The 7427-nt window shown below is 38.0% G+C and overlaps 1 pseudogene across 1 annotated transcript; it reads left to right on the top strand.

The window, feature by feature from the left end:
• Positions 1-342: 342 nt before the first annotated feature.
• On the top strand, positions 343-973 carry LOC105511060 (annotated as a pseudogene). Its single transcript, XR_001001663.1, has one exon. The product of XR_001001663.1 is annotated as a cytochrome c-like (transcript).
• The last annotated feature ends 6454 nt before the right edge of the window (positions 974-7427 follow it).

Genomic DNA, 7427 nt, shown 5'->3' with positions numbered 1-7427 from the left:
AATTGGCTAGATCTTGATCTTGGACTTCCAGCCTCCAGAACTATGAGGAAATAAATGTCTGTTGTTTAAGCTACCCAGCCTATTTTCTTACATCAGCACAAGTAGGCTAACACATATGTGGACACCCCACACTGCACATCCAAGCTCTGTCCACACTTTCTGCTAACAGCCACCCTTTGGTTACCCCTTGTACACAGAAGTGTGCATAGTGGAGACATGGAATGCCATCAAGAAGGTAACCTAGGCAGAGAACCATGCAGGTCCCTAGTACTCACATATGGTGTGGAAGAGTAGGCATAGGCTTTGGGTAGGCATGTACCCTTGACTCCAAAGAATCCTTGCCCTGAGAGAGTGGGGACGTCCTGCTTCGGAGCGGGAATCTTTGTTGCGCCAGCGAATAAAAAGAGAATTAAATATGGGTGATGTTGAGAAAGGCAAGAAGATTTTTATTATGAAGTGTTCCCAGTGCACACCGTTGAAAAGGGAGGCAAGCACAAGACTGGGCCAAATCTCCATGGTCTCTTCGGGCGGAAGACAGGTCAGGCCCCTGGATACTCTTACACAGCCACCAATAAGAACAAAGGCATCACCTGGGGAGAGGATACACTGATGGAGTATTTGGAGAATCCCAAGAAGTACATCCCTGGAACAAAAATGATCTTTGTCGGCATTAAGAAGAAGGAAGAAAGGGCAGACTTGATAGCTTATCTCAAAAAAGCTACTAATGAGTAATAATTGGCCGCTGCCTTATTTATTACAAAACAAATGTCTCCTGACTTTTTTATGTGTACCATACTTTAATAGATCTCATACACCAGAATTCAGATCATGAATGACTGACAGAATATTTTGTTGGGCAGTCCTGATTTAAAACTAAGACTGGCTTGTGGTTAAATGAATATGTTCAGTTTTTGAATTTTAATAGTAATTCCAATTCAGTAAATGCTATCACTGTTTACCCTTTCTAAAGATATGATTAGACTTTGTTAGTAATGTTCAACTTTTCGCAAAGATGGTGAGTGCCATCTTAAAACTTACTGGAGATTGGTTTTATATTTAGATTTATATAGCTGGTTATGTGAATATATTTAAATACTGGGGAAATTCCTTCACTGTCTCAGAACCAAGCAAGATTCACCTGTGTTTTGTGTTCATTTGCCTCTTAAAGGCAAGGGTTGAAGATAAATAAGGTAGCAATGTCTAGAATTTTGGCCTTAACGATGCCAATCTAATTATAATTCCCTGTATTTAAAATGGTTCCTTTTACTTATTGAAAAACATTTTAGTATGGTTTATGTGTAATATTAAAGATTATTCAACACTTCTCACATTTAAAAAAAAAAAAAAAAGAATCCTTGCCCTACAGAGAAGAGTATGGTTAAAGCAGGTTCAGAGAGACATCTCAAAAATATGGGGCTAGTTCTTAGGACTTATACCCAGAGACTCAAATTTGATAGATCTGTGATGCTTCAGGGGACTGGATGTTTTCTACTCAGAATTTCTGGTGATTCTGATGATAATCCCCCATTGGAGAACACCATTCTAAAGAGGAAATATTGTGTAGTGGTTAAATGCATGACTAAATGTGGTTAATTATATTCTGATCCAAAATACCTGACTTTGAATGCTGCCTCTATTGGGTAGTAACCATGGAACTCTATACAAATTACTTAACTAATTTATGCCTAATTTCTTCACTACAAAATGGGATAAATGTAAGTATTTCATTCTTATGGTTGTTTGAAGATGAAATAAGTAAGTATATATAAAACATTTATAAATGTATCAGATAGAGAGCACAAAAATTTCTAAAAATTAGTTGACATTTACTCATATTTAAAATAATCGTGGAATGAGTGTGAAAGGCAAAAAACATTTATCAAATCAATTAATATATTTTGCCAACACTGAATAGGTAAAGATATTTAAACTACTGCCTGATGCAAAGTTTTTGACATATGTGAAATTTAAAATCTTCAATATGTTCTTCCTATATTCATTATCTTTCCCCTTCATTAACTCTCATAATTGAAACTTGCTTTTGAATATGAAATGAAATTGGTCTGCCAAAGGGATAAAGTTGTTGTCTCTATACAGTGTGAAAGTCATTCCATCTCTGCTACGTAAACTCCTGTTAGTAAAAGTGCAATGTCCATGTACACCTTGAAAGATTTCCCACTCGTAGGATTATCAAAATGTCCTGTGAAAGTAGACCTCACTGCATATTTCCAGCATACTAAATTCCTAATGATTTTTCCCCCATGGAAAAGACATGCTTATTCTTACAGGCTAAGAATATGCTTATTCAGAAACAGAACTGAGAAAGTATGCAGGCTAATGAAATAGTATTTCAGATCTCACATTTCCATGTGGCAGAACAGGAATAGAAAGAAATCCTACTAAAGCTGGTACTGACATTCCCAGATGTGCAGCCATTAACACATGCTAAAACAGGCTTTTAAAAGAGTCTATGCATTTTTCTCCAAAGAAATATAAAATACCGTTCTCTAAAACATTCCCATAATCCTCTGTCCTCCTTAACTTAGGAGTTATCAAAGCAGCAAGCAATTTTCTGGAACATTGCCACTGTCATGAATGTCATAAGTGGAAAAGAAGGAAGACAATGTAAATCAGCATGGTATTTTTATTCCTGTTTTTTTTTTTTTTTTTGAGTCCTTACAGAACCATGCAATATTGATTTAAGGTAGGATTAGCCCACAGCAGTCTATGCATCATTGAAGGGTTTAGTTGAAAGTCTGTTTATTCATTATTGTTTACTGCCACCCAACATATCTTTTGGGGATGAGGATAGGACTCTGCCAAAAAGCTAGGTGAGAGTAAGCTGTATAAATCCACTCTCTAGCAGTACTGGTAAAGTATTAAATGCATCCCCTGCCTGGACCTGGGGCACATGCTGGGCTGGAAATGGCTCTTTTGGGAGGTATTGAAGAATGTGATGTCATACAACTTCTCAAAATGTACTAAAATGAAGTCCAGACATTATCATAATAATTTACATTACCTAGAGTTGGAAGCTATTGATTATTCACAGGAGAATGAAGCCACAAGAACTGTCCCATAAAGACTTAGTACTCTGCCATACTTACTCAGAAATGTTCAATGCAAGATAAGTTTTGATTCCAATTGTGATCAACAATAATTGAAAATACAAAGCCGTGTTTTCTTAAGAGCCTCTTTGACAAGGTTTCTGAGCTCATCATTCACTCTTCCAGACTACATTGAGTACATAATTATGTGTAAGTGTGAAAATGGAAATTTTCCAATATGTTTACATTAGGCATAAAAAAATATGTCTTATTCATCATTGTATCCCAACTCCTTAGCTCATTAGCTGGTCCATAATAGGCTTTTAATTAAATATTGAACTGAAATAGAATAAACTTCCACTCATTTGTCGAAAACTCCATACATTTTTGAGGAAAACACTAGCTCCTGCCTCTATTCTAATTTTCATCAAACTAGTTTTACCATAGGACAGTGTCAATAAATTCCTCAAATGGAAAGTTACAAGAAGGAGTGAGGTAGACTGATTGCATTAATGCCTCCCCTCCAATTGCCCCTTTCTATGTGTTTGTCTTTTGTCATATAAAATTGTCATCTCCCCGGTTCTGACTCAGAGCCTGGTCATGTGACTTGGTTTTGATAAATAAATGTTTATTGTTGACTGCCACCAATTATTTGTGATTGTTTGTTGTGCAGCATTATCTAACTAACAGAAGAAGCTAGTTTAGTCTTTTTATATTTTTGTCTGCGCACTAAGTCTTCTAGAAGGTAGAACTGACCTTTTTGCTCTAAATCAGGAAAAGAAGGAATTTGGCATCTACTCTACTGACATTATTCTTGGATTCCATCTTTTTGGTAAAGCTTTACCTAATATGTATTATACTCTACCTTTCACTCTTTAGTATTCAGTGTCACACCATCTTTTTTTTACTCTCAAAATACCCATGATACTGCTAATAAAAACTACATAAATGTACACACACACACACACACACACACAAACATCCTACGAGACCATGAACATGAAGTAGGACATTGGTATGATCTGAACATGTCTACCAAGATCCACGCGTTGGAAAATTAATTCCCTTTTGGGCTCTCAAAAGCTATAATGAAGATTCTGTATTATATTATAAAGGCAGTAAGAAAATCCTGAATATTTGAAGTAGAAGATTGATATATGATATTCTTGTTTTTTTATAAGAAGCATTTGCATTGATTTCAAAAGCTAATAATCATTTTTCTTTTTTATTTCAACTTTTATTTTAGATATAGGGGCTACATGTGCAGATTTGGTACATGAGAATATTGTGGAATGGTAAGGTTTGGAGTGCAGGTCCTGTTACCCATGTAGTGAGCACAGTACCCACTATATAGTTTTTAAACCTCCCCTCCTCCACCCTATGCTAGTCCACAGTGTCTATTTTTCTCCTATTTCTGTCCATGTGTGCTCAATGTTTAGCTCCCACTTACAGGTGAGACATGTGGTATTTGGTTTGCTGCTTCTGCATTAGTTTTGTTAGGATTATGGCCTCCAGCTCCATCTATGTTGCTGCAAATAACATGATTTCATTCTTTTTTATGGCTGTATAGTATTTTGTAGTATATTTGTACTACATTTTTTTATCCAATCTTCCATTGATGGACACCTGCATTGTTTTCATCTTTGCTACTGTGAATAGTGCAGCAATGAATGTACAAGTGCATGTGTCTTTCTGGTAGAATAATTTATTTTCTCTTGGGTATGTACCAGTAATTCTGTGAATAATGACATTGGTCATTTGATAGGAATAGCATTGAATCTGTAAATTGCTTTGCACACTGGCCTTTTTTACTTTATCAGTTCTTGCAATCTGTGAACATGGAATGTTTTTCCATTTATTTATGTCATCTCTGATTTCTTTGAACAGTGTTTTATAGTTCTCCTTAGATATATATTTAACCCTCTTAGTTAGCTGTATTCCTAAATACTTCATTTTTTTGTGTGTGTGGCTATTGTAAGTGATATTCCTTAAGTTTAAAAAATATGCCTCTAGATGCTAAGTGGGGAAAGGACTAGAAAGAAGGAAGAAAGAAAGCAGGCATCTATATGAGATATATTTTCTTGAGCTACAGAGGTAGGGGAGGTGAAGAAAAGTCGTATCAAGAGTTACACTAGCCAAATTTGATCATTTAATATTTGCACTGTAATACTGATATATTAATTATAAATTTTATGGTGTTCAAGCATGATTTAGAGGAAAATACTTGTGACTACTGATTTTGCATGCCTCTCAATAATATAGTGCAAAAAAAAAAAAAGTTCTATTAAGTCACCACAGATAATAATAAAACAGTAACATTGATAATATAGTTGGACCTCCACATCTGTGGGTTCTGCATCTGTGGATTAAACCAACTTTGGACTGAAAATATTTGAAAAAAAATGGCTACCCCAAGAAACTACTGTTTCCTCCTGGGCCTCCAGGCTTGTAATGGGAGGGGTTGCCATGAAGGTCTCTGACATTGCCTGGAGACATTTTCCCCATGGTCTTCGGGATGAACATTAGACATCTTGCTATTTACGTAAACTTCTGCAGCCCACTTGAATTTCTCCCCAGAAGATGGGTTTTTCTTTTCTTTTTGCATAGTCAGGCAGGAAATTTCCAAACTTTAATGCTCTGCTTCCCTTGTAAAACTGAATGCCTTTAACGGTACCCAGGTCACCTCTTGAATGCTTTGCTGCTTAGAAATTTCTTCTGGCAGATACCCTAAATCAGTTTTCTCAAGTTCAAAGTTCCACAAATCTCTAGGGTGGGGGCAAAATGTTGCCAGCCTCTTTGCTAAAATATAACAAGAGTCACCATTACTCCAGTTCCCAACAAGTTCCTCATCTCCATCTGAGACCACCTCAGCCTGGACCTCATTGTCCATATCACTATCGGCATTTGGGGCAAAGCCATTCAACAAGTCTCTAGGAAGTTCCAAACTTTCTCACATTTTCCTGAGCTCTTCTGAGCCCTCCAAACTGTTCCAACCAGTGCCTGTTACCCAGTTCCAAAGTCATTTCCATATTTTTAGGTATCTTTCCATCAACACCCCACTCCTGGTACCAATTTGCTGTATTAGTACATTTTCATGCTGCTGATAAAGACACACCCAAAACTGAGAAGAAAAAGAGGCTTAATTGGATTTACAGTTCCGCATGGCTAGGGAGGCCTCAGTATCATGGCAGGAAGTAAAAGGCACGTTTTACAAGGTTGCAGTAAGAGAAAGTGAGGATGAAGCCAAAGCAGAAAACCCTGAAAAACCTAATAGATTTCATGAGACTTATTGACTACCATGAGAATAGCATGGGAAAACCAGCCCCCATGATTCACTTACCTCCTCTGGGTCCCTCAATTCTGGGAGATACAATTCAAGTTGAGATTTGGGTGGTTACACAGCCAAACCATATCAGATGGCCTTCACTGGTACCTTCCTATTCTATATTAATTTACTACTACTCAATCAAGTGGTGACTATTTTTTCAACCTCTCCCTAAATTTAACTTGGCCTAGTTACTTGCTTTGGTTTATAGAATACAACAGAAGTGAAGCTATGTCAGTTCTAGGCCTAGCCTCAGGTGGCAGCTTTCCCCTCTTTTTCTTTTTTTTTGAGACAGAGTCTTGCTCTGTCACCCAAGCCGGAGTGCAGTGGCATGATCTCAGCCCACTGCAAGCTCCACCTCCCGGGTTCACGCCGTTCTCCTGCCTCAGCCTCCGGAGTACCTGGGACTACAGGCACCCACCACTACGCCCAGCTAATTTTTTGTATTTTTAGTAGAGGTGGGGTTTCACCATGTTAGCCAGGATGGTCTCAATCTCCTGACCTCGTGATCCACCCATCTCAGCCTCCCAAAGTGCTGGGATTACAGACATGACATGACCCACTGTGCCCAGCCAGCTTTCCCCTCTTAAAAACCAGATGCCAGGTAGGAAGTCCAACTACCGTGAGACTATTATGCTGCAAGAACGCTCAAGCTAGCTACGTGAAGAAGCCACATAGAGAGGGGGAGAAAGAGAGGCATACACACACAGAGAGAGGCTCAGCTCAGTCAGCCCCTAGCAATCCTTGCTGCCACTCTAGACATGTGAGTGGCAAAGCCATCTTGGATATTCCAGCCATAGCAGAAGAGCTGCCTAGCTGAACCCAACTCAAACACAGGATTGTAAGAAATAATAAACTACTGTTGTTTTAAGACACTAAATTTGGTGGTGTGGCTCTTTATTGAGAACAGAAAACTGAGAAAACTTGTATTTATATAATTTAATTCACATAATAACCCCATGAAAAGTTTACTATGTTAGTGCACAGGTAAAAAAAAAAACTGGCCGGGCTCGGTGGCTCAAGCCTGTAATCCCAGCACTTTGGGAGGCCGAGGC

Source organism: Colobus angolensis, unplaced genomic scaffold (genome assembly GCF_000951035.1).
Source record: "Colobus angolensis palliatus isolate OR3802 unplaced genomic scaffold, Cang.pa_1.0 Scaffold198, whole genome shotgun sequence".
Lineage (NCBI taxonomy): Eukaryota > Metazoa > Chordata > Mammalia > Primates > Cercopithecidae > Colobus > Colobus angolensis.
Note: the sequence above shows the minus strand (reverse complement) of the source record. Positions and strands in the feature narration are given on the sequence as shown.